At 46.9% G+C, this 27,577-nt stretch overlaps 1 protein-coding gene across 1 annotated transcript in view; it reads left to right on the top strand.

Moving 5' to 3' along the window:
* Window positions 1-27,577, top strand: part of ERI3 (ERI1 exoribonuclease family member 3) — a 131,684-nt gene that overhangs the window by 52,593 nt on the left and 51,514 nt on the right. The window lies entirely within an intron of this gene.

Genomic DNA, 27,577 nt, shown 5'->3' with positions numbered 1-27,577 from the left:
GGTGAGGGAGAAGGCTGCAGCCTGTGCACAAAAGAAATTGGGGTGGCCCTCCTGGTTAAACCTTTAGATGAGTAAGATTCCCTTCCTCCATCCCATTTAGTGCTTTATTTGGGTTTCTACACCTTTTCCTGGTAATTAAGGGTCTCGGTAAGTAGAATTTTCTTATAAACAGCTTGTTGTTCTTGTGGGCTTTTCTTTTGTTCTTTTATTTATTTATTGTTTTTAATGGAAGCATGAGTGACAGGCTGAGTGGCTGCAGAAGGACAATTTGCATGATCTGTTCCATCAAATAGGGTAGAACATGAACTTAACAAGGGATGCTGGCAGCACATTCCTGGCTGAACTTGTCAAAGGGTCTTGTATTTCCCTGCTGTCAGAGCAAATCTTTTGGCTGATTGCTGGTCCTTGGTAAATGAAATCTGAAAGCACATTGGGGCATTCTGCAGTTCAGTGACCATTAATGATCGCCATTTGAAGTTCACTAAACTTCCGGTGAATGGATAGCAGCTATATAACCAGCAGGTTGATGGCTGCAGAATAATAATACTAAAAAAAAAAATAATCCCTGTGTACTGCGATGTCTGCTAAGAAGTAGGTTGATCCAGCCATGCTCCTCCTCTGGGCCTCAGGACGAATGACTTATGGCACTTTCCCATAGTTCAAGGCTCCTGGATTTAGTGTGTTAGGAGCTGGGATTCATCATTATGTAGATATCCAGGCAAGTGTGTCTTCTGCGAGGTGAGCATTCATGTATTTCATGTCAGCAAATACTCTGATAATAAGCTGAGGGCTGCTAAGCATCCATGAAGTCCCAAGCAGGGAGCTAAAGGCAAGTGCAGGAGAGAAGTTGTTACAGTGAAATGTTCCCTCATGCAGCTCACTGAAAGGGTCACATGCTAAGCTTGTAGGATGGGGACATGTGGGTTGGGCTGTCCTCCTCTGCAGATGTGTTACTTGGAAAGTAAAGGTTCACCTCCTTCAGATTGTGCAGGAAAGGGAATGTGAGAGAGAAATGTTGATCTTCTTCCAACCCCTCTAGTCCCTTAAAAACAATCAAGTTTTTCTGACACTGTAATACCTGACACCCTCTGAACACAGAATGGTTCCAGGGACCCTGCATCCCTCTGGGAAATGGCTCCTGTTGCAGAGGAGAGCACTGTCTTGTGGCTAAGGAGCTGCTTCTCTTGGGTCTTGCTTTTATTTTTACCCTGGGGCAGTGATCTTTCTGTGCCACGCTCTGCTTTCAGGTGCTTGTGGGACAACAGCCTGTGTGTTTCCATGAGAGAGAATTTCCAGCCTAGATAACTGATTCTGTCCAAGCAGATGGATCCCGTGGAGACTCAGTCTCTATTGAATGAGCTCCCAGTGTGAGACAGATAAAAGTGGACAGGTAACTAGCCTCCCCCATTCTTCCCTGCATAGCTCAGGTGGCCTTTTTTCCCCTCCCACTGGCACATTCCTAACTTAGAAATGCCTCATAGGCTGAGTCTCTCTGACCTGATCCATGAAGCTAGTGAAGGTGGGGCTTGCAGTGTGAAACTGATGATTTCTAGGTCATGGATAAGGCAGAGACTTGAATGTTTCAGATCTCAAGAAAACAGGTACATATGACAGAGGGCAGTTTCCTGAAGGATGGCCCCACCTGCACCTGCTGTATCTTCTTTGAGTCTTTGCTTATAAGCAGTGATAACAGGAGGACTTTTCTGAGTTAGGGAGCTCCTGCTGCAACTATCAGGCAATGCTGAAGTAGGATTACACACAGACAAGTTTGTGTACCAATGTGTATTGCAGTAGCAATGAAATATGTTCCAGATTCCTCTGCCAATGTACACACAGCTTCAGGTCCACTTTGTCTCTGTTTTGTATCATTTTAAAAAACAGTCCCTTGTCTGGACTCCCTCTGCCAGAGCATGGAATGCTCCAGAGTTCAGCAGATCTTCCTGCAGTGGTGAGAGAGTCCTTCTTGGAGCTCATTTGCCAAGAAACTTCCCTTTTCACTGCTGCAGGAGTAGTTGAGGGAAGAACTTTGTGCCTGCAGGCAGCTTTCACAATTTCCTAGACCTGCTTCTCGGGCAAGCTGGAGACAGGAATTGCCCCCAGTATCTGTCACACTTGCTTTGCCTCAGGCAAACCTTATTGGAATGATCTGGCCGTTCAGGTGGTGGTGTGTTCCATATGTGACTGCTGCAATGGTGGCCACAGTGTCTTGGAAAAAAGCCTTCTGTGGAGGAGATGGGGGGAGGGAGAAGCTGCCTGTGCACTTGACCATGTTTGCTGAAGTTTTACCTTGCCCTGTGCCCCCCCCCCCCCCCAGCCTGCTAATGCATCCCTTCCGTCAAGCCTGATCGGTGTTTGCTGACATTTTTAATGTCACTGAGCGATCTTGTATCTCTAGTGAACTGTCAGTGTAGAGCTGACTCGGGGCAGAGAGTTTATCATGTTCTTCACTTCGATTAGCTCAGTCTTGTGGGAGGGGAGCAGAAAGCAGAGGAGGCTTTCTTTGGATGCTGCAACATTTCAGATATCCCCCTAAACCATCTCAGTAGAGAGCCACCATCCCATCTGCCAGTTCTCCTTAGATACCTGTCATGTTGATCTGCAGAGGCCCTGTGGATTAGGTCTGAGGTGCAGAACCTGAGCTACATCACTGGAGCTGGATGCTCAGGGTGGAAATAAGAGAGAGTGCTTCATGTCAGGAAAGAGGGGCACCAGTGGAGTAATGTGTGCAGAAAGCGAGAGGCCATGGGTCAAGATTTATACAAAAAGGAAAGCTGCTGCAGCTAGCAAGCTACAACCAAATTGCTGCTCCAAGAGTATCCTCAGGTAGCCTGGGTAAATGCATTATTGCTTATTCTAACACAAGGATCAGCTCTCATTTGTGCTCCCTCTGCTCTTTCAGGAGCCTCTGTGGTTTGTTTTCCAGGTCCCTGAGTTAACTAACTCCCTGGAGTTAGCAGCATGGTTGGTCCCATGGTGAATCATCACCCCTGGGGCTGGAATCAGTGCTGTGTTAGGCTGAGGACACAGTGCCTGCAAGCACAGGGTGTCAAGAGCCTGGGAATGGGAAACCCAGCAGGCAGTAGGAGTTGTCAGCACCTTTGGGCTGGGAGCATCTCACTGAAGGGAGAGTGGTTTAAAGGAGGGAGGAGATGGAAGAAGAGGGGTGAAGATAGATTTTCTTACAATGAGCTTGTTCAAGAAGAATGTTAGAAAGATGATGAGGGTGTCATCATTTGGCCAGACCAGATATGTAACCCAGATTATCTTTATGCCAGAGGCCAGTATCCAATGCTTGCAGGTGTAAGAGGGAGACCATGGCTTGAGTCAGCTTTCTCTTATTCCCAACAATTGTCGCTTCAAGAACTGAGAGCTGTCCCTGGACCACTGTATCTAGCACCCACTGTTTTTACCATGGCTGTCTTCCAGAAACTTTTACACACTTTCCTGAATCTGCTCATGCTTTCAGTTTCTACAGCATCCTGCGGCAATGACTTTTGCTGTTTAATAATAAATCAGTTATACTCTGTTTACTCATACATTGTGTGAAGATGCAAGTCCCTTTGTTTCTTTTAAACCTATTGTCAGATCATTTTCTTGGACCTAGGTCTTGCATTGTGTGGAAGAACACATTTCTAGTTCTTCATGGTGTTACTCTTGATTTGAGACCTCAGTCATATTCTTGCTCAGTTGTCTTTTCCAGCACAGCAAAACTTGTTGGAGAGCTGGCACAAAGGCTTCTGTGGGCTCTGTGACTCTAGAACTGGCTTGTGGAAGTTATTCTTAACATTTGTACACTATCATGATCTTCCATTTATTTTCTGGATGTTTTGCAGTTGAGTGTTTTATGTATCTACTAGGGGTTTGTTATATTCCTTGTTTATGAAACTATATATATATTTTTTATTTTTTTAAAATAAGACAATCTTCATACCAATCATGGAGCTGTCCCTTTCTCTGCACAGCTATCTTAGGCACCTTTGACTACCTCTGATTTCTGTTCAGAGGGTGCAGAATGTCTTTGGATATAGTAATAGTGGCTGCTTTAGGAGTGACAGAAGACTGGTCTTAGTTTGACATCCTCCTGAAATTCAGTGGAGTTTTTATGAAAGGCAAGAGTTGAATGATGTGTGTGAAGGAATGCAAATTTCCTTCTCTGGGCATGATGAAACTGGGTTGACAGAGCCTTGGGGACCACAAAGTGACCATGCTGGGGTGCAGTGCCTATGCACAGAGCTGGTCCTTTTCAGGGTCAGCCTTTATTGATCCATAGATGTTCCTGTTTGGAAGCAAACTGTTAATACACATCCACAAATATTTTAAGGTCACCTACTTGCATTGTGAAATCTGTCAGAGGAAGCATGTAATAGGATGTTTTTGTTAATATTTGGCTACTAGAAATAAACACATCTTAAACAAACAAAGATTTGCTAACAGCTTTCTGTCTCTCCTCTGAATTAACAATTCCTTCTTCCTTTGGGGTGGGAGGAGGGGCTCTGAGTGCTTCTTAGGCTTCTTGGTGCTGAAGTGTCTTGAGTGCTTTGGATGAAGATCATTGAAATGGGTGAGAAACGGTTTATGTGTTAACCCAGGTATTTTTAAGTTGCTTTTGTGAGATCGAACTTCTTGAGGACTTAGAGTGATTGTTATCAATTTCCTGTTTATGGAGTTACTGGCTGCAGAGAATGTAAAACACCTGGTAAGGTTAGAAATGCCAGAGGAGGACTCCTCAGGCAAAGTGCTTCATCAGGCCAGAGCATCAAGCACATGAATAAATGTTGCCTCCTAACTGCGAAGAACTGGGCCCAGGGCTTTGCTGGTTTGCAGCACTGGGTGCCTGTTCTGAGACCCTGTCAAAACTTTCTTCAGTGGGACCTGGGCTTGCTGGGTTCCTCACCCCATTGGTGAAGATCTTGGCTTTGGAAAGTCCCAGAGGGCAAAAATGGGAGAGGTTGCGAAAGGAAACACAAGAAGTGTGAGTCTGGGGCTAGGGAAGTAAGGGTATCTCTTTTGCACAGATGAGGAAATGAAAGTATCTGTGGAATGGCATTGATTCATAGTTAGAAGGAAATGGAAGGAATTGCTTATAACAGCAAAATGACTGTGTTTAATAAATACTTTGCTCTATATTTAAAGAAAGGCAGAGGTTGCCATATTGCTGAGCAAGAGGTTTGCTGTTAAACAGATTTTTCTGATAAAGTCAAATGGTGAATTGGTTGGTATTTTACATAGCTGGTTTACAGGAGCTTTAAAGAGCTGGCTGAGATGCCCTGGACTATTAATAAGTCTTTGAACATGGGGGATGTTCTAGAGGACTGGAAGAAAGCTAATGTTGTACCAGTAATTTAGAAGGGCAAATGGGATGACCGATGAAGTAATTATAGCCCTATCATCTTGACATTAATTCTGGGCAAAGTAATGAAAAGCCAGATATCATAGTTGATTAATAAAGAATGAAAATAGGGTAATATAATGCCAATCAATGTGGATTTATGGAAACTAGATCTTTTTCAAACTAACTTGATATTTTTTTTATGAGAATACATGTTTGGTTGATAAAGGTAACCATGTCAATGTAATATACTTCTGGTAGGCATTTGACTTGGTACCTTATGACATTTTGATTAAGAAACAAGAGTGATACAAAATCAACATGGCACACATTACATTGATTAAGAAAGAGCAAACTGACAGCTCCTAGCATTTAATTGTAAATGGATAATCATCATGGAGTGCATGTCTTCCTAGTGGGGTCCCACAGGGATCTATTTCTCAGACCTCTTGTATTTAACACTTTTGTCAATGCTCTGAAAGAAAACATAACAATAATTTTCGATAACTTGTGCAGATACTGCATCCAGAAGGTGGCTGCTGTTGGATTTATAAACAGGCAATGGTAAGGAGGAGCAGAGGGGATGGATCATTTCTTTTTTTGGGACTGGTTTGTCCAGTATAGGATGTTGGATCCCATCTGCATCAGGAGGAATTCTGGAAATTTGAAGGCTGGATGAAAACTGCACGACCAGAGGAGTGTTCACCATGCAATAACAACACTGGGAGCCATTTAGGGTACCAGAGAAGGGTAAGAGGCTGTAGTTGCCAAGTATCTAAAGAGAGAGCCAAGATGTACAAGATGTTCCTTCACAGAAGCAGACAAAAGCATAAGCAGTTCCAGTTCCTAGAAGCCAAAGCAAGGTAATTCAGGTGCAGATCTTTACAGTGTGGGGTAATTAACTGTTGGAATGACTTACTTAGGGCTGTGGTGGATTATCCAACTTAGGAGGGAAGGCTTTTTTCCTAAAAACATCAGCTGTGGTTCCTGTCTGTGGTTCAGACAGGAATTTGTGGCAGTGCTGTGGCCTGTGCAGGTCAGGCCAGCTGATCGTGGCTGTTTCTCCTACCATAATTTAGGTCTTTGCCCGTCAGTCTCGCACAGCTCTGGCCGCTCTGTTCCCTTGCAGTGAGAGCACTCTCGAGGGCTCCTGGCTTAAGGAGCACAGACAGCACAAACAACACAAGGCTGGGAATGGAAGGGGAAGCATCCTGGGGAATGCAGCACCTCCGGCATGGGCGGAGGAACCCTCCTGCTCCAGAGATGGAGCACAGCAGCCATCCATGGCTTCTCCTTTAAATCTGTCGTGTAGCTGTCTGAACTCTGAAATTTCTTTCACTCTCTCCCTTGCCTTGTTAACATGTGTTGCCTTTGGGGTAATCAGGGAAAAAATATTATGTCCTTTTACAATTACCGGGTTTTGGAATATTAAAATGTCTCTCTGCATCGGCAGTGTTATTTTGATTGGTATTCTAACCTTTGACTAGCCCATAAAGCGAGCCGCTCTTCAAGCCAATATTGCGGGACTGAAATTTAATTCCGAAATGATTCCAGATAATAGGGAGACAGATAATATATGCATGAAGGATATTATGTTTGGACTAAATGCAGCAGGGCCAGGGCTTGGGAGTTGAATAATAGCCCAGAGTGAGTTATAATCCGTGGGACAGAAATACCTTACTGTCAGGGCCAGGAGAGGAACTCTTAAATCAAAGGGAGGGAGATGAGGAGGGAGTTGAGGATAGTCATCTCAACGGGAAAGGGCATCCAGGAGAGCCTTAAAGGAGCAGCTCTTTCTGTCCTGCAGAGCAACCTGTCCTTCCTTTCTTAATAAGGAGTGCTGAGTAAAAACGTACTTCCAAGGAAAACCAATAGGCAGGGGATTCTGGAAGTTCTTGGCAGTCTTTTCCCTTTTGTCTTCCTGGATTCGTTAGAAGAAGGTACAAGCATGGGTTTATGTCTCAGTTTCCCTATCAGTTGTAACCAGATGGACCAAGGGGTTGTTGTTGCAGTGGGCTTGCAATACGTGCTAAGTTAGTGTGCTCACATAATACAGAGTAATCATCAGGGTTGGTTTTGACATCCACTTTCACATACAGCAAAGAAAGCACAGGCATGGTGTGTGGGCTACACAGACAGTAGTTATTGTTCAGGGCTCTTCTCCCAGTGTTCTCAGCCTGGGACTCACTGCCAGGCAAGGCTGTCTCTCTCCCTCAGAGCTGCTGCCTAAGCTGGTAACTGGAGACACAGAGTAGAAGTATCTTCTGTGACAGCAGAAGTACAAATTCAGTGACTTTTAAACATTGGAGGCTTTAAGAAACAACACCTCTCTCTGGGCTCTCTGTACCAGGGAAGGGAACTTGAGATTTTTGCTATGTACTCCTCTACAAGTGGCACTTTGTGCTTTGCCAGCAGCTTCCAAGCATGATGGAGTAGTCAGCAGGATACTCTCCACTCTGCAGTAGCTCAGTCCTGTAACTTAACGTTCTGGGCAAGGTGTTGGGAGCTTTCTTTAGCTAGACTTTGCAGAGCATTGTAGATGACTGTGCTGCAACTGTCCTGGGAGGAGGGGAACTGAGCAGGCAGAGATGGAGAATGATGTCTGCCACTGGGTGACACAAATCCATGTCAATATAACAGGCTTTGACTCAGTGGCATGAGCTTATAGATTCAAAGTAATGGTCCCACCCTCGCATTTCATTTCCTTTCCTTGCAGTCTCATGAGCTGGTCTTGCTACAGCTGAGAGGGGCTCCAGATGCAGCCTGGAGGCTTCACTGTTTTTGGATGACTTGAATGGTAACATACATGCCCATCTCAGGAGGGGAGAAATAAAGAGTGTCCATTTTTGCCTAAATCAAATGTTTCTGTGTTTCTCCCTCCTTTGGTTATTGATTTTGGGGTTTTTTTTTGAAAATTATATCATCAAAACACAGGAGCAATTTTCTGTGGAACTTGTGTTTGTACAAATTGTTTGGAGAAACAGGAAAGATGTGATTCCCTGAGGGTTAATGTAAGTTATATGGAAGCCACTTAGAGCTACTCCAGGGTAGAGGAGACACCTGAGTATTTTGGTCCTATTGGCAACAAGTTCTTCCTGGAACTTCCTTTCATCCTTCTGTCCTTCTCGTAGCTATGCTGCATGTTTTCTCATGGCATCTCACACACAGGTTAACTTCTTAACCATCAGAGGTTCTTCTACATTCTCTTTTGCTAATACATACTAAAATGTACTAGGTGCATGTTAAAGTTCACCCCTTTTCCTAGACCGGGTGTTTTGCAGCCTGGTCTCAGCCTTTCGAACAAATTTTACATACTGCATTTGGGGAGGACCTGGCACATCTGGAAAAACCCAGAGAGGGACAGAAGGGTCAGAAAGACATGACCTCCAGAGGAAGACTGAGGGATTTAGAGGACAGAGCTTCCACGTGTGCTAGGGGGCATTTAAGCTGGACATTAGGAAGAATTCCTTCACAGAAAGGGTGGTTAGACATTGGAATGGGCTGCCCAGAGAGGTGGTGGGGTCACCATCCTTGGAAGTGTTTGAGGAAGGACTGGATGTGACATCCAGTGCCATGTTGTGGTTGACAAGGTGGTATTAGGTCATAGGTTAGACTCCATGATCTAAGAGGTCTTTTTCCAACCTAATTGCGTCTGTGATATTCAGCCGAGAAGAGACTAAGCAGAAATAATTTCTGAGGAATGAAAGTGCTCAATTTCAGACTGGTTGTAGTGTATGCGCTTGATCACATCCTTACCTGCTGCAAGAAAATCAGTTAGCAGCCTCTATGGATAAGAGCAGGAATATGGGACCTCTAGCTCTTGTGAGTTCAGAAGAATGTGGTGGGGCTGGTTTGGGTAGAGCTGGTCCTGCCTTGAAGCGGTCAGTCAGTTATCACTTCTCCTCTCCTGCTTGCCCTGTGTGCTATGATACCACTTCCTTTGTCCTTGCTTTGGGACACAGGCTGTCTGCATTCCTTGGGACACATCACTGAAACTCAAGAGTATGTGAGCAGGGAAAAAAGTGGTATTTCCCTTGGGTGCCGTGTACAGTCTCCTCTCCCCTCCTGATGCTGTCTGCCCAAATCCGAGATGTTTGAACTGGGAAAATCCTAAGGTAGTCTTTATTATTTGGCAGTGCCTTTGGGCTTCAAGTAAGAACCGGAGTCACCTGTAGTTACATGTGATACAGAGGGCTCTCAGGTAAGGTCAGAAGGTATTGATTCAAGAGACAGCTGAGGAGCACAATTATGTTCCTTGGCCCCATGTAGCCTGCAGCTACTGGACAAAACAGAGAGGAGAATTTCTTGCCTTTGAGCTTTTTTAAACCAGGGCAAAACATCTGCCTTTTAGGTGAAATTCTGAGCAGCTGTTTGCTGAGCACACTGCAATGGTCACCAAAAGCATCCTTATCTATGCAAGTGGTTGGAGGCAGGTTAGCATTTGTGATTCTTTCAATGCATGTTGTTTTAGCTACAGGCAAAAGGCAGAAAGGCAGCTGCTCAGACCTTGTGTGCTGCTCTTCCTGCTGAGTGCCATATTGCTCAGCTGCACCTCACTGTGTCTGCATTCCCCATGCTGGGGGATTTGAACATCTGTCCCCTGCACCGAGGAGGCTCCTGGTTTCCATCTGGCTGTGTGTGTGTGTGCTGATGCTGAGGTTAAACATACTGCTCAGACCTTTATTCTATGGGTCTGGTTGCTGCTTGCAGGTTGAGGAAGGACCCATGCTGACACTCCGGTTCCTGCCTCTTTATGGGGCTGTGTGCTGTAGGTGCCAAAGATAAAAGTTTTAGAAAGAGCTTGAACCCAGACTTGGTGGCCTTAGCAAGTCAGGACAGGAGCAAGCCCAGGGAACCACAAGAATGGTCTCAGAATTAGGCATTTGTGAGCTGGATGTTAGTCTGGCACTGCTCTGGCATTTCACCTGCACAGCAGCTGTGCCTGCAGGGCAGTGGTGCTGTTGGCAGAAGCCAGGGCCTCCAGTCTCACCTGCCTGGTTATGGGACACTGTGCAGCATCCTGCATTTCCCCATGTCTTGAGTACTGAGGTCCACCAGAGGGGCAGGAACCTTCTTCGCGCCCTGGTGTTGTGGGAGGGAAGCCAACCCCAAGCCTGACACAGCTCCATGCAGTCAATTCCAGAGCAAGGCTGGAGGAGAAGGGGTTAGAGTCAGGGCATGTTTTATAATAATCCTGCAACATGGGCTGCATTCCAGGCCAGGAGGGGCTGGGAGTTGAAGGCACAAATGTGTGAAAAATGGCCTTTCCTAGAGTCCCATGGGAAAGGCAAAGGATGCAGCATCCCTGCCTCCCAGCCCTTCAGCTAGAGATTTATTTGAGTACCAGCACAGCTGCCTAGTGCCTGGGAAAGGACCTGGTTTTCTCAGCATTTATTTGAAAGACAGGAGCTCCATGCAGGAGCAAGGAAATAGGCTTTTGCAGTTCTCCAGGAAGGCATGATGGGCTAGCAGATTTTCTAGCCTTGGGGATTAAAACACTAACTAGTTTGATCCTCATTGGATCAAAAGCTACAAAAGGAGAGGGACTGCTTGCCATCATCATCAGTAACATCAGGCTGGTTTATGCTAGCCACTGGTTTATCTGTAAGTGGGAAGAACAGAACTTTTTTTTTTTTTTTTTTGTATGAGATATTCCTGGTGCCCTGTGCCATGTGTGATGCACTGCCCTATTGAGAGGGTTGGGACTTTGCTACTGGTGTCTTTGCTGGGAAAGTGTGGGTGTACAGCCTCTGGCCCATTGCACAAAAGCATACCAGGGCTTGGCTTTGGCTTCTCATGGGCTCAGTATAAAGTGTCCAGAGATGGTGAGCAGTGAGATGGAAGATACAGTAGTGGAATTTGTATATTAATAACTTGCAGTACTTCACACTCATTAAATTAATTAATTAAATCCCTCAGAACCTCAAGGCTACTAAGCAAGTTGATTTCAGAGTTAGGATTAAAAGTCTCCTGTCATCCTTCCCCCATGCTGGCATAGCACTTCTGGCTTCATCCTGGCTTTTGCTCTTTCCACTTGCAGGTTTCCATGCTTGAACTCTGCCTGCAGCCCAAGGATTGAATCTATCAAAGTGGCTTTTCTAAGAACTGGCTGAAAAGTCTACAGATATGATCTACTTCTCTTTAGAAAACAGCCCATCTTTTGCCCTTGTCTGGGCATAAGCTTCTCTCATTTTGTGGCCTGCTGGGGAGGGCAGCTCTCATCACTCTGAAGCATGAGCCCAGCCAGGGTCTATCCCACAGTAATTGGTTTTCCCAGTTGCCTGCACACTGTCTCCTACAGACCAGGACTATCTTCTCCTTGGGTACTCTGACATGAGTGTTGCTGCCATCTTTATAGGGCATCAAAGCTCCTGAACAAATGGCCATTCCCAAGCTTGCTCAGTACACATCAAGCTCTCAGCAGTCCCTTCTGGGTGTCAGTAGGTGTGGTGGGGCAAGATGTTTTTATTTACTGACAAACATGAGTCTTTCCTTCCTTGTGTTCAATGTTGTGTTTCAAAAGCTCATAATCATGTTGTTTGATGTTTTCCTGGACATCCTATCCACAGCTGAAAATGCTGTCTCACTCGTGGCTGATGGATCAGCTCCATCCACCTCACCCTTCTTTGAGCCAGATCACTGGCATTTCAACACTACACTTAAAGTACCTTAAAGCAAATGACTTACATTAAGCCATGCAGGATGGGGTGTAGTTGCACTCTTGTCTCTCCTCCAAGCATTGGCTGACATCCCCAATGGTTTCAGTGATGTGGAGATGAAACCTCAGTGTACTGTTCTGCCAGTGCTCCTCCTGCATGCATCCTGCAGATGTGTTTTTAAACAAATTATAGATATTTAGTGTATGGTTTTATGCCATTTTCAGAAAAGCCTGTTCTTTGTGCTCTCCCGGTGTGGTAATCTCTGTCAGCCCAGCCCTGATTGATACTGTTAATATTTGAGAGATCATTTGGGATCTCTGCCTTGGCTGTGCTCCTCATTCAGGGAAGAGCTGTCCTGCGTGGATGCTGCAGCTGCCACAGGAGTGTGCTTCTTGCCTGACAGTATCTTTTGGAGGAGGCAGTTCTATCAGGACTAAGGGTAGCACAAAACTTCCAAAGAGCTAATTGCTAGCTCCAGCAGGACCAGACTGGGCCTTTGTTTCTGTAGGTGAGGGTCTTTCAGCCTCCCTGGGACATATTATTCTGTTCTTACCTTTTGGCATCAACTGTATTTGGCCACTGCAGTGGAGGGGTGTCCCCACAGCTCTGCTCAGCCCTTCCAGGTACTGGAGCTGGCCTTGGCAGAGCTGCCAAACCAGAAACAACTCGGTCTCTTCTGTGTTTTGTGTTTCCCTGTACCACGTATGTTTGGCCTGTATGGAGCTGGTTCTGCTGCCCTATTCCTTCCCCTGTGGGGACAGTCTGTGCCTATTAGGAGTGACTGATCCTCTGTTGGTAACTCCACCCCACGCAGTTTCCAGCTAGCTCCCAGGGGCTGCACATGGACCATCTACTCTAAGTAGTGGAGGTGCATAGTCATTCCTCTTGGTGCAGGAGAGTTCTAGCGATACTTTCCTTGCTCAGCCTTCCCTATGGGGCTCAGTGAAATCCATTTGTAAGAATGGGGTTGACATGCTGTGGGGATAGGGGCTCCAACACATCCAGGAGACAGTAAAGCTATGTGACTGAATACCAGACTGTGTTTGCTCTGCCTAATTATCAAAAGTATGAGTTTGTTCTGCTAGGTGCACATTATGCCTTTATTGTGGTGTAATTATGCCAGCTGCCTATGTTTAGTGTCATAAAAAGGAATAAAATGCCCATTACCCGCCTAAAGAATTCTTCTTGTGGGTTTTTTTATTTTTATTGCTCTGGAGTACACAGTGGGGATATCTTTGATCGGCAATTCTCCATGCAAAATAGCTAGTGAAATACTGTGCTTTTCAGAAAGCTCCTCCAGCCAGCAGCCTGCAAAGGCAGCTGGCCCATGAGCCTCACCTGGCTCTGCCTCTGTTGCTTTCTGCCAGCCCGATCTGGTGGTCAAAATGGTGAAGCCCCCCCCAATGCCTTCCTCTGCAGGAGCTCGACTGCTTTCCAGCAGCATTTTCTTGCTGCCATCCAGGTCCCAAAGCTCCCTCCTGCCGACACAGCACATGAGAGGTGCCAGGATGCTTTCCAAGCCTGGTAAAAGATGCAGCCTCTCTACCTGCTGACCTAGTTAGGAAGACACAATGGTGCCTGGGTCTGGCTGAGGCATTTTTTGGGCAAAATGTTGTGTTAAGGAGTCCCATGCCATAGGGAAGCACTTAAGGATCTTGAGGGAGGAGCCCAGAGAGATGTGTGGGTGGGAGCCAGGCGCTCCTTTGCTGCCTCGTCCGGAAACACAAACCAAGTGTCATGAACCTACCAAAGGCCCGATGGTGCTCTTGCAAGAGCAGGGATACCAAACCTCATCCCCCAGCCAGCCCACAACCCCCGCAATTGGGTTTTGGCTGCTTTGAGGTTTCCTGTGGGGCTAAATATCTGAGGCCATGTTTCTGTGGTGCTGAGAGATGCCTCAAAGGAGCCACATCCTCCAAGAGCTGAGGTTCTGTGCAAACATCAATTACTGAAACACATAGCCTGCCAGGGAACAGCAGCGGGAGGCTTGCTTTGTGTGCGTAAGTCCTAGGGGCATTTTGGTGATATTAAGTAATTTCTGATGGAAAAAGAAATAAGGAAAGCCCTATATCCAAATCCCACATTTTCAGAGGTTTTTTAAAAGCCGCCTCTCTGCCTTTCCTTCTGCTAGTGTTTCAGTCTCTAATTGGAAACCGACTTTATTAGCCTCATTATGAATGGTTAGTGCTGGCTATAGATAGCCCGTAAATATATGGTTTCGGTGGATGTTAAATCTCTTGGGTTAGTTGGCTTATTTTTCAACTCGATGTTATGTTTAGCAGATCCCTGATCTCCCCAGCCCAGCTGTGCCACAGATACCTCGCGCAACGTCCCTTTTAATTCCCTCCGCTTATTTTTTACGTCAGGTGTTCCTTGAAGTGGCCTTCACAGTTCTCCACCCTTTCAGCCGACAACTACGTCAGGGGAAGATGGACTTGTGCCTCCCCGCAGCTTCATTGCATATGCACACGCTGTCTGCCCCGGCGGCACGATTGCCTTGGTGAAGAATCCAAGGGGCTGCTGATAGCAATCATTGATTAAGAGGGTAATTGTCCTGAAAATTCAGATTGATCAAAAGGCAGAAATGATAACTTGTGTAACTGTGTTTAAAACCACGTCCTGTCAATAGGGGAGACTGAGACGTGGTGAGCAGAAAGCAGGGAGAATTGGATGTGCAAGCAGGTGAGTGTGCCTGTGGTTCAGGGAGGAGGGGGAGCCATTCTTCCTTGGGGTCCATAGCAGGATGTTTCTTGTCACTGACACTGGGCTATTGGAGATTCAATCACTTTTATCTTCCCCTCTCTCTCAATCCAAATGCCTTTTCATATTAGAAAATTAGAATCAGCTCTGCTCATGCAAGATTTATTAGCTCTGCTGAGCAATACCACAGAAGAGTAAATGATGTCGCATTTCAGGGGCTTTTTACACATTATGACCAAACTTGCAACTTCTTAAGTATTTTTCCATTGAGCCACTGCAGGATGTTAAAGGGATGGGGAGACAAACTTCTCTCTGGAAATAGTTCTGCACCAGTTCAGATGTCTTTTCTTTATTATCAGAATGATTGGATTTGGATTCTAATATAGATCTTTTCTTTGGGTTCAGTTTCTGTGCTTATTGCTCTGGAAATCAAACTCTGAAAACTGAGGCTGTTTATCGTATTTTTTTTCTTGGGTCCCTTTGTAGAAACTCTCACTGGTGCTAAAATTTGGAGTTTTGCTGCTAGCTGGCACTTATTTACATCTGAAGAAGGCAAATCTTGTTTCCTGCTCATTTTTTTTTCCATTGTATTTTGAACTGGGTGGCTTCTTTTTAAAATGTCTTCTGACCTTGTGCTGTACACAGCTCATGTTTTACGTAGTGATGGTCCTTTGGTCTTCAGGTAGTAGATGTTAAAGCTCTTTAAATACATGAATGAATTTAGGTTCATACCACTCAACAAATATTATTGTGGTGATACTGAGGCATGGGGGATTGGATGATTTTCCTGTGAATCCATATCAGAGATTGAAACAGATATTAGGTCCCATCTCTCCTTCCTCTGGACTTCAGCCACAAGGCTTGTTTATGAGGATTTTCACTTTCAAATTGCTTTGCAGGCATTAAATCCATGCAGCATCCTCATGGGCTGGCTGCACAGGAGGGTTACTCAGCTGCAAGAGTCAGAATGACCAGTTGCTGGGAGCCTCTGCCTGAGCTGCTGTTCAGTTTTTCTCCCCATCTCAAAAATTAAAGCACTTGAGATACACAGTATTTCACTGATACTACCTACACAAATCCATGGTGCTCTGTGGCATTTCACCCCTCTCAGAATGGGCATTTTGTATGTAGCCCTTACACAAAAATGGCTGTTGCAAAGGTCAGTACCATTTTTCTGCTAGATCCAGTTTGGAATATTCTCAAAAGGGAGTAAATTTTTCTCCAGCCATCATTATTTAGGAAAGTAGACAGCACCACACATGCCACTGCTCAAGTGTCTTACACCAAAACCAGCATTAAACAACAGAAGCTGGAATCAAGCTGTGGAAGGGAATAGTTCATTCCTAGCTTCATCTGTTGTCATTATTGTGTGGTGGAGCCCAGCACCTGCAGCTGAGCTTCTGCCAGTCTTTTGTCTATTTGGATCCAACTTTTTCTTGACATGGCTGAGCTGCTGGGAGAATTGCAGTGCAGACAGGGTGGAGGAGAGGTTTGAGCAGCCTCATGGTTAAGGCTCCAAATGCTCAATGGCATCCTCTGCTTGGCAGGTGTAAAGGGACTTAATAAAAAACAGGCAGTACTAATTACATTTAAAATAACACCATATTTGGACTTGTCCAAGTGCCAGCCTAACTTGGTGCAAAGTTTTGCCATTCATCTTAACAAAAGCAATTTCTGAAGAGCTGCATAGAACTGTGTGTGGCTGGCAGGAAGGTTTCTCATCAGGTGTCAGTGCTTGGGAGGCAGATACACTTGACAGGCAGAAGGACTTGACTTCTTCCCCTTCCATGTACAAGCACTATGTATTATTCAGGGTCTTCTTAAGTCATTGCTGGGTTATTAATTGGTCGTTTCTCTGCATGTTAAATTTGCCTACTAATTTTGAGGCTCTGGAAGAGGACTGTGGGTATGAGATTGCACAGTATTTTCTTTCCCTCTGTGAGTCTCTAAACACCCATGTGTGCAATCTGTGGCTGCTGCACCCCCTTGCTTTGAGTTCAGATGACATAGTTCTGCCTGTGCAGCAGCTGCATGGGGAGGTGAAACCCAGGTTATTGACATAATGTTCCTGTTTCCAGATAGTCACAGATGGTGGGGGGAGCAGGGGCAAGGATGAAGCAATAGAAGCCTTGTTGGACCTTGAGGTACCACGCAAGACCCCCACACACCACCTCCTAAGGACTAGGGATGCTACAGTCTCAGGTGTCACTCTGGTGTGGTGTCCAGGTGTGGGGCAGGCATTGCACACAGGCCAGGAGGGGTTTGATCCATGACATAGATGCTGTCCACCTCACCTTGGCTCCTGCTCTATTTGCAGATTGATGTAATGAGTCATTTGTGGCTGGTTTGGAGACAGCCTGTTGCCTTGGGACTCTCTCTCCCCTGTACCCCAGCCAGACTATATGCTCTGGTCTCCTCTCCCTCCACAAGCTCTGGCGGTGCTGCCTGTGGTAGGCAAGGCACATGGGCCAGTAGCGCCTGCACGTTCCAGGAATCACGTCAGCTGTCATTACTTACATTACCTTGATTGGGAACAGTCAGTTATGTCACCGTTCATCATCACATCTCTCCCAGGAGACGCTGAGGAAGGAGGAGAGGAGCAGGAATTATAAAGCACTTCTGCGGTGCTCTGCCAATCCCACTGCTCTGTTGGCTGAACATCCGTCATCAGGCAGCTTGAAGAGAAGGTGCTTTGTCTGATGGATCTTACCATTGTAGCTCCACAGGGAGGAGCCTTCTGCAACAACAGGACTGCCCCAAGGAAGAGCACTGGGGACTCAGAGACTTTAACGTGAAGGGAATAATGCTGCTGTGTGGGAAGCTCTGTGGGGTACCACAGTAGAGCATGCTGGGCAGCTGGGGCCACAGAATGGGCTTTCCTGGCTGAGGACTGCTTTGAGCCAGGTAGTTACCAAAACTGTCTCCAGTCCAAATGAGTTAGAGGTTGGACTTAAACATTGTCCTCAAGTGTGTCTGTGGAGGATTTCTGCTCATGTCTCAGGTGGGATTTCATCCTCTCTTTGGCCAGGAGCTCCACACATTCCCTGAATGAGAATGAGATCTGGGTTCTGATGAAGGAAAGTTCTTACATCTAAAAGAGAATTATCTACAAAGTTTCCAGTCCTCTGCCCAGATTGATCTGGGACTTTGACTCCAGTTCCAGCAATAAGCCTCTTTGACTCTGGTCCTGCTGGCAGGCTGGGGGACAATGTTTGCAGTAGCTGTGTCCACCTCTGGTGGCAGAGCCCATGATGCCATGTGTAGTGAGGAAGACAGTTTGTCTGTCCAGCAGTCTCTTGTGAATGAAGTTGTGACTGAACTCATGGTGAGTTTGAAAGGGTAAGAAGAAATAGGAGCTCTTTGGCTGTAGCCAGGAGGTGCTCCAGGACTGTAAGGTTAGGTTCTCTAAGGCTTGTGTGACAAGGTTGTCAAGACTGAAAACAGGAAGGGCTCAAGGAGCACATGTAGCCCAGCAGGACAAACTGGGAAGTGGGGAAGGCAGTAGTATTTCATGCTATGTGTACTGGTCCTGGCACTGTGACATGGGAGAAACATGATCTGTTAAGTGCAGTGCTCACATTTTAACTTCTGTTAACTGGGCAGAGAGCAAGGGTGGTTTGACAACAGCTGCACCTCAGTGAGTTCCAGTATGTGGGTATTCAATCCATCTTGGGACCTGGCAGTGCCTCTCTGGAGATCAAGCCACTGAAGGAGAGGAAAGTAAGCACAGGAGAAGTCTGTACCTAGGGTCCAAAGTGGGGAAAGAAAAGAAGTTCTGTGGTTCTATATGTTTCTTCTTGGAGCAGCTCCATCACAGGCAAGAAGATTGTTCAAAGGGGAGTGTTCAAACACACAGAGGAACTGGCTGGCACCAGCAGTGGCACACAGGTGTTGCAGAGGGGAGTGTATGGGTAGGTCATGGGTGGCCGAAGCAGCCTGGTCTCAGCCTGTGCAAGGCATCTTGAGCAAGTACAGCCAGCAAGGTCTGACCTGTGATCCATCCTGTCATTTAAAGAACTTGCACTATACAGGAGTGATGTTTTCTGTGTGCCAGGGGCATCACTGCAGTTTCTCTTAGCTGAGTTTGAAGAGCTCTTGCTGTCCCCAGCTTTAGGTTTAGGCATTGTTGTGCTGGATGGCCTGGGTGCATGGAGTTTGCTAGGCAAGGGAGAGATTGTAAAGGGTACTTGGAGCTGAGGAGAATTGTTCTTGAGGAAAGGTGGGTTTCCATGGTGGGTGGATAGCTAGTGAAGTGAGTAAATACTTGCTGTAAACATGTTCAGAGCATCTCTGTGTGAAGAACCCAGTACAGCTTTTCTGAGAGAATAGAAAGAGAGCCCGGGTTCAGTTCATATGTCTGTTTTCATTTCTTTTCTTCTGGTCAACTGTGGCTGTAGATAAGAGTTTTCTATTTGAAGTTCAGAAGGGAAGGGAAACCCATTGTTAGAAGGGGAGACATTTTTTTTGCTTGATATCTATCTCCAGCGACACAGCGGAGAAGGAAAAGATTTGCTATGATAAAGGTAGGTTTAAGGAGAAAAAAAAAAGCACATTGAGTGTTGCTTTTCTCTGTACTTCAAAGCCTGGAGTAATATGGAACAGTATAAAAGAGGAGAGAAAAAAAAACAACCTAGCCCAGCCTCTGCATGGGGGCTGAGAGTTCCATAATAGAGCACCATCCTGGCCAGAAATCCAGAGCTCTGCCTGAGCTGTTCATCTGGGCTTGGCATGGTGGTGTTCAGTGTGCACAGCATTCCTGCCAAGAGTCCACAGGGATGGGCTGCAAGGGGGATGGGTGCTCCTTAGGGAGAAAGCAGAAGAAATGTTTTGCAGGTGTGCATCCTGTGGAAGGACTGAACCAAGGGAAGTCACTCACTGGAAAGAAAATCAGGCAAATGTGGAAGCAGTATGGGGAAAATGTGCCAATAAACATTTAATTATTAAAATAACTTGAAGAGTGTATGGAGTTTTCAATACAGCGTGGCAGAGTGAAAAAGCTGAACGGCACAGCTCGGGTGATAGCTGTGGGTGGGAAATAGCTAAAGATCTCTGTCCATGTGCCTCAGGGCCAGTGGGGTTGGCTTTCTGGGGTCCTGGGCTGTAGGACCAGCATTTCCCAGGGCTCAGTTGATTCTGAACAAATAAGAATAGAGGAGTGCTGAGATGGGGTACCTGTGAGTGCCATTCCCTTCCTTGGAGCAGGCATGAGCATAGAGGGGAACTGCAGCTCTACAACCATCAGCAGGACTTCAGTGGGTTTAGCCTGTGCAAGACAGGCAGGGATAGGAGCTCCTTCCCAGGGGACAAGGCAGGATCAGAGAAGTGTAGCCTGAGGAGCTGGGGCTTGTGATACTCCCACTGCAGTTCTGCTTTGTTCATGCAGGCATCTCCTTTGCTCTGGCCCTCCAGCCAGATGGATGGCATGATGTTCCATGTCTGCTCTGCTGTTACGATTTTAGTCTTCATCCCCATCCCAATCTGCATGCATGGTCCTGGCTTCTGGAACAGCCCTTGTTGCATCAGCTAGTTACTGCTCTGCCAGCCTGTTTTGGGCTTGCTGAGCTGCTGGGACACCCCTGGAACAGACACCATCCAAGGCCTCCCATTCTCCCCCAAGCAGCTAGTGCCTTAAATAAAGAAGAGAGCACACCTGTGCTGGGGGCTTTTGCCTCTGTGGGAGTCTGGGGAGGAGCAGAACAAGAAACCAACAAACTCATTTTCAGTGCTGACCTGAGCAGAGGTTGGAAGTGAAAAGATTTCCAGCAAACCTGGGCTGGTCAGGGTTGTTAACGAGCCTTTCCTTTGAGCAATGTTTTACATTCTTTAAGGATGGCAGGGTGCTCTTGGGAAGAATCTGCCAAAGTAAATGGCAGAGTCAAGTGTGCCGGCTCCTTTCTTTCCCTTTTCTTTTCCCTTTTTTTTCCCTTTCCCCTTTCTTGGTTCTCTTTATTATGTGGAGTTGCTCTGGCTCTTTCTCTCACTTCTGTTTCTCCTTTTGTTCTCTCTTTGTCTATTTATCACACTGTGAAGGTTGAAAGAGATGTTATTAATCTGGGAGAATGAAGGCAGGATTAGTGGTATGAATCGGATTTTGAGAGCTGTAATGATGGAAAGACTCGCTCTGCTGGCGGGCTGCGTGAGTTTGATAAATGGGGAGCACTCCAAACTGACTCGCGCCTTCCTCCGCACTGCTCGCTTTGCCCGCTGGGGCGTGCCATGCTCTCAGATCTGCCAGCCATCCCACACCGCTCCTACCTGAACCAGAGCAAAAAGCCAAGGGTAAATCAGAGACAAATATCTCCCATTGCACTTAAAGAGATCATTTCTTTCAACATCTTTTTCAAACAGAGTCCTGTCAAATTCTTGGACAGCCTTGTGTGGAGGTAGGATCCTTCCTTGGAGTTTGGCTCGGAGCCGTGGCCGTGTGAGGAGTTAGTGTGGCTGCAGCAGGGCTCCCATCCTGCAAGACACAAAGAAGCAGGATCGTCTCCATAGGGCTGCACCCTGCTGTGTTTGCCTCCTGAGGACTGCACCAGGCTTCAAAGCCTTTGTGGAGCTGGAAGAAAGCAGTGGCTGTTTCATCAAAAGTTGCTTTGGTGTCTTTGTCCTGAAATCTCCTGAGTGAGGGGTTCTCCCCTTGCATAACATGAGCCAGGTTCCCTGTTACCAAGCTTGGGGTGGGGCAAAATAGACTCTGGGAGCAGCCACAGAGAGTAACAGCCCCCAGCTGTGGGCCAAACCAGGACTCTCTGGACAGCATCTTTAATGAGTAGGGTTCTTTCCTGGGATCACCCATCACTGCATACTCCCCTACTTGAACCCTTCTTCATTCCCACCTTTGGGTATATGGTGGCCCACATTGCATCCTGCAGAGCCAGAAAAGATAGGGACAAACTCATAGGTGTAGGTTATGTTGCACTTTGAAGCAAGGACAAAGCTTGCTTGCTGAAGGTATGCCACAAGGTATTCATATGTGGGGACTGTGCCCTTGTCCTACGGTCCTTCATGGGAGTCCTTAATCCACCCGCTAGTATGGCCTCTGTGGACATTTTGGGCTCGCTGCTTGGTCATGGATGGGCTTGGGTCTTGTGATCCCACCTAAGAGCAAGATTTGCTGAAGAGAGATGTGCTTTTGTGAAGGCCATGTGCAGTGGGTTGGGAAGGTTGGGTTCTTCAGTACCCCTTGCCCCAGAGGCTGTGGGCATAGACATGGCCCTACAAGTCCCCCTCCAGGGGAGCAGCAAGTGCCTGGTGGTGGTTGTAGGACAATCCATCATTGCAAAGTTTGCATCTTGCCTGGGCTAAGCAGGGGGCTATTGCTCAGTAGAGGAGGGGGAACAGCAGCATGCAGGAGCTTCCAAGAGGGAGTGAGACCACCAGGCAGTCCAAAATTGTCAATGTCCCTTTAACTACGTTAAAGGACTCCCCCACGCTCAGGCTGAGCTCTGCTCCTGCCTTGGCAGGAACAGTAATGATTGTCAAGGTAGAGCTAATGAGACGTGCACATCTTTAAAGGATCGTGGCTTCCAAGACAAAATTAAAAGGAAAAAAAAAGAGAAATGAGGGAAGGAGAAAAAGTCCAACTGCACTGCCTTGGCCAGCAATGTGTCTGTCCATCTGTCTTGCCTGCCCTTGACAGGATCACCCCTAAATGACTAGCAGAGCTTCTTTGCTTGCAGCTGCAACTCCTATAAGGCCCTGAGAGCCCCTTCACCTCCCTGTGACCTTCCACCCAGCCCCTCTGTAGGCTCTGGCTAACTGGGGAGAGAGCAGGGTATTGCTGGGTATGTGACACCTTTGCTGCTGTGTGGCATGGCTGTGAGGACAGCGGAGCTGAAAAGTGGGAAAGCAGGAAGGCATACAGGGAGATTAAGAACACAGGACTATCCTGTCCTGGGTCAGTTGAAGATGTGGGGATGGTGGTGCTGTCAGTCCTGGTTCATCCCTCTATTCATCCTTTTCTCCCAGGTCTGGGATTGATGCAGTTGGCATTTCCAAGCATAAAAGTAGGGTCTGGATACCAGGGTTTTAATGATCTCCCAAATGCCTGTCCCATTGTGGGTGGGGAGGAAGAGATGTCTCCACTTCAGTGTTGGGAAATGCTTCATAGCCACTCCTGGCACAAGAGAAGGCTGTGTCAATTAAGCTGAGCAAGGATGTGGCCCTTTGGGAAGAGCTGGCAGGGGAGCTGGGACGTTGTTTGGTGTGACTGCCTACCCACACTTTTCCTCCTGTTCTCACTGTTTCAACTTCACAGGTTGAATTGGTTCAGAGCAGCCCAAACTGAATGAGAAGAGAAATGATCAGTCAAATATTTCTTAAATCCTGTCTTTAAGAGATAAGTGCTTGGCTGGAACTTTAAGGCAGGTAATGAGGCTCTCTTCAGATCAGCTTGTGATGTGGAAAGTGCTAGATTGACCAGGCTGCAACTGGAAGAAAGCTCTGTCACAGCCAGGGATGGTGCAGCACGGGACTCCCCACACTCCGGCACTCTGTGCCTACTGCTACCTGCTGCCTTTGCCCTCATCCTGCAAGGAGAAAAATACAGCTTGCAGCTGTGGGGAGCAACTTGCTCACACAAAACTGAGTGACTCCCTTCCACACAAGGAATGTCAGTCAGTACTTTGGACCCCAGCCCCAGTTTGCTCCAGCCATGCAGGCAAGAGCTTGAGTTGAGGTGGTGAGCCAGAGGACCACTGTCCCTCCAAAGGACCCATACTAGTTTTCAGTTTTAAGCTGACAGATTTGTTTTGCTAAAAAAATCAGAGTCACTTCAAGCCTTGCAGTGGCTCTGTGAAGGTTCTCTCAATCACATCTCAAACTGGTGCAAGGGGAGAAGGAAAATGATGTCATTCTTCCAGCAGCCTGGTAAGAATGTGTTGGTAGGATCATCTTTCCTTTCCAAGACACTGTCCTTCCCTCTGCAGTGTGGCACCAGCAGTGCTTGTCTGCCTCAGGATTACACCTTCACAAGGCACTTACCAGAGAAGAGGAACTGGTTTGTTGGTGGAAAGGTGGCAGTGCAGGAGCAGCAGAAGAGAAGGGAGCAATGTTGTGCAAGATAGGATGTGCCAGTGTCTCTTTCTAGCTTCAAAATACTTGCTTCTCCTTTAGTCTGTGACTGGGAAAGAATCTGGTCTTACCTGCATGCTCTACATGACAGTGGTGGTACCAGACTCCTGTGCCCTTGCTCCCTTGTGTCATGCCCACTAGGCAGCACCTTGCCATCCTGCTCTTCTCTAGGGCTCTCCCAGGCAAGAGCTGGAGATCCTCTGAGCTTTCTGGTTTGTATCCAGGATTTTTAGGCCTTCTGTTGTTAATTATTGAGATGTAATAATGTGATTAGTGCACTATTAAAAAAATCGCTGATATGATTACTATGGATTTAATATCACATGATATATCATTACATTGTTACATGGTGACAGATGTAATTGAAATACACTTATTGGAGCCTGGGGTCGTGTTTCATTCAATCACAGCAGCACCTCCGGGGGGCAGAACAGAAATGGCTAAAAAAAAAAAATAAAAAGGCATCAGGATTGGAATTTGTAATGAAAACAAAGAAACTTGCAGCCTGTTCTAGTGTGGGGCAGCTACTGCTTTGGCATTTTCTCCATAGGAATTTAGAAGGGTACAAGTTTGGAGGATTGCCTGGAGGAGATTGGTCAGTCGAGTTGAACATGTTTGCTCAGGGGACCAGCAGGAGGACATGTGCTATGGATCCTGTGCCCAGAAGGCCTCCAGCCATCTTGCAGCACATAAGCCTGGCACTATGGGCACTATACCACTGACCTTTTGGTCCCTCTCGGCTTCTTCTTAAAAGGCAGGTGGACCCAGAGATGGTATTCACTGTGCTGTGGGAAAGCCAGCCATCTACTCCCCACCTTCTGCCTAACACATTTTTGGAATGAGGGATAACTCAGTTGCCTCTGAGTGGCTCAGGCTGTACCACAGAGGAAGGGTAGGCAGTGGTGAGCTCACCTCCACAACTGTGACCTGGGTCATGTTTCCTTCCATGTCAGTGAGAAGAGGTGACATCTGTCTCTGCCACGTTATCCTCAAGGGGATCTGCACGAGGGCTTTGGGCAGCTGGGGTGAGGAGAGGAGCAGCCTTCATGTACCCTCTGCAGATGCAGCCAGCTAAACTGGAGCCTGGGCAGGGAAGGGACTGGGCTCTCACTGCCCTTGGGGCAAGGCCTGGGCTGGAGAAATGTTCCTGCAAGAGAAACACAAAGACCCTGCCTGCTGCTGGTTCAAACCTGCTACTTCTCTACATGGTGGTCAATAAGAAGCTGGTGGTGAACACAGAGGTCTCCTTTTCCTTCATCTTCACCCCTTCCCAGGGTCCCCCACAGTCCCACCCTCCCAGTCCCCCACAAGGCAAGTTTGGGGTGTTGCCTTAGACAGGATTGGGAGTGTGGCAAGACCTCAGAGATCCAGCACAGCATACTTAATGCACTTTTATTGCTCTTATCATCGCCATGTGCTAAATCCCATCCCATAAAAGGGGCAGAGACATGATTTTCTCTCAAGTACACCTGTTCCCACCTCTACTGAAGGTCCCAGGGCCATTTTATCTTTGCAATAGACAGTGTGTAGGTGACTTTGAAACTGAAGGGGATGTGTTTAATCTTGCCCACATCCAAAACACAGGACAGAGGAAGAATGTGTGGATAGAGTGAAGGCAACTTTTCCACCAAGAGGGGAATATCAGTGTGGCGAGCTTGAGACATCTGGATGTTTGCATAATGATGTGGCAGCATCTGGCCCTGGTCACTAGCTCAGCATTCACATGTTCAGTACAGCATCACCCCCTACTCCAATGTTTCTGTCCCAAAAAACAAACCTTGCTGATGCTTGAGGGATCACTTCTATTTTGGGTTTCAGTTCTGTGTCCTCCCCCCAAAAAGTGCTCCTACTCCTCTTTTGTGAAGCCAGCATACCAATTTTAAGCTGCTGTTTTGCTGGGAGCTGTGGAAATTAATTTCCAACTGGCATGGGAGCTCTCTGGCTGGGAGGATTCTGGCAAGCATGTTTCTTTTGAGGTTAAAAACATAATTTCAGCCTGACCTCTGTGTTTCAGAGCTTTTGTTGGTTTTCTCCACCCCCAGATGGTTTGTGTGTGTGATTTTAAAATAGCCTTCTTCTCTTGGTTGAATCTAGCTGATGCGTCCACTTCTCATTTGAGGATTGTTGTGTTTTATTAATGCTGTTATTATTCCATTACTGTCATTGTGCTCTTTTATAGCAAATAGCTTAATTTAGTTGAGATACACAGATGCTGAGAGTTTAAGTGAAATCTTCAGCACTTGGTATGCTGGGCACTAAGCAGATGTTCCCTAAACACTTTGGTATAAACCTTTCACTTAAAAATAAATAGGCTGCTGGGGCAGTGCTGGGTGGTAGGAGTTTGGGAGAGGGGAGAAGGGATGGGGGACTACCTGTTTAGTACTATTGCAGAGGACCTCATAGTTAAATGTGACTATAGGTGCTGAGGAATGAAGCTCCCACTGAGGATTTCACCCCCAAGATGGGCTGTGATGGGCTCTTCCCTACCAATGCTGCAGGACATGGGGAATTATGCCACCAGCACGGCTGGGTGCTTTGGGTTGAGATTTTTAGGGGTATGGGGGGAAAGTGTACTGTAATTGCTTCAGCTGAAGCTGCCTGGCTACTGGGAGAGGTGAGGAATGGACATGCTGCCACCCTGGGGTGGAAGGTACAGTGCCAGTGAAACTCTGAATGTTTGAAGTAAAACGTGGCTGCTGGAAAGCTGTACTGTGCTGCAAGTAGATCTTGGAGTAGACGAGTTGAGAAATAACATTGGTGCCCAGATGACTTAGGGGCCAGGGTCCTACTGTTAGAAATTACTTGGGTGCTTAAGTCTCCTGGGAAGCTGATGCAATCCAGGCTCTGAAGTACCTTAGCTACTTCTGAAATTTTACTACTTACTGTTGACAGATGTTCGTCTTAAATGGATGCTTCTTGCTCGGTGCCTCTGGGCATTCATTAATACTAGTGATAACAATTTCAGATTGTCTCCTACACCTCTTTCCCTGTCTCCATTCCTTAAAAATAACAAAGGTAACTTGTTAGTGTCGTGTTATTTGTTCACTTAACTCTTACTGCCTTGGCAAAACCTGCTGATTTTGGTGCTGTTGGTACCAACATTTCTTTATGTGGGGCAGGGAAAGCCAAGAAGAGAGTAAAGTAAAATGGAGCAGGCAGTTCCCACACAGGTTGAGGTGGTGCTGACAGCCACATTGGCTCAAGTTGTCCTCTACTGCTGGCCATGGAATGGAGAGTGCCATGTCCCTGCCAGGTGGTCCTTTGGGGAGCAGCAATTTTGCTTTCCCTCTCTACCACCCATAGCTCTAGGACACCCCAGTCTTCCTGGGGAGGGCTCTGCTCCTAGAGGCAGCCTCTTTGGAGATGCAGCTAGCAAAGACTTGCTTCCCCCCTTCATTCTGTGGCCAAGCAAGGTGTGCAGCTCCCTGTGGTGGGGGACAGTCTGGGGAGGAGTGCTAACCCATGCTGTCCGTCCCCAGTGTGCACTCATAATAGCTTGGGGCTCCATGGGGAATTGCTGGGATCATTTTTATTCCCTGCTTTGCGGCGGCTTTGTGACTTTATCTGGCTTTTGAGGCGACTGGGGTAGCTAAGAACATGCATGGAGCATCCTCTGAGGAGGAGGCCTGGTGCCTGGGTTTGCTAGAGGTCTGCTTTACCACTTATGAGAAACGAGTTAACCTCCCTTTGATCTCAGTTCACGGCTAACCCTTTAACAAAGTCCGGGATGTGCAAGGAAATCAATACTCAAGGCATTGAATTTAACACCAGCCATCAACTCAAGCGTAACACACACACTGACTGACTCCGATTACAA

This window comes from Cinclus cinclus, chromosome 8 (assembly GCF_963662255.1).
Source record: "Cinclus cinclus chromosome 8, bCinCin1.1, whole genome shotgun sequence".
Lineage (NCBI taxonomy): Eukaryota > Metazoa > Chordata > Aves > Passeriformes > Cinclidae > Cinclus > Cinclus cinclus.
The sequence above is the reverse complement of the archived record's forward strand: the minus strand, read 5'-3'. Positions and strand labels throughout refer to the sequence as shown.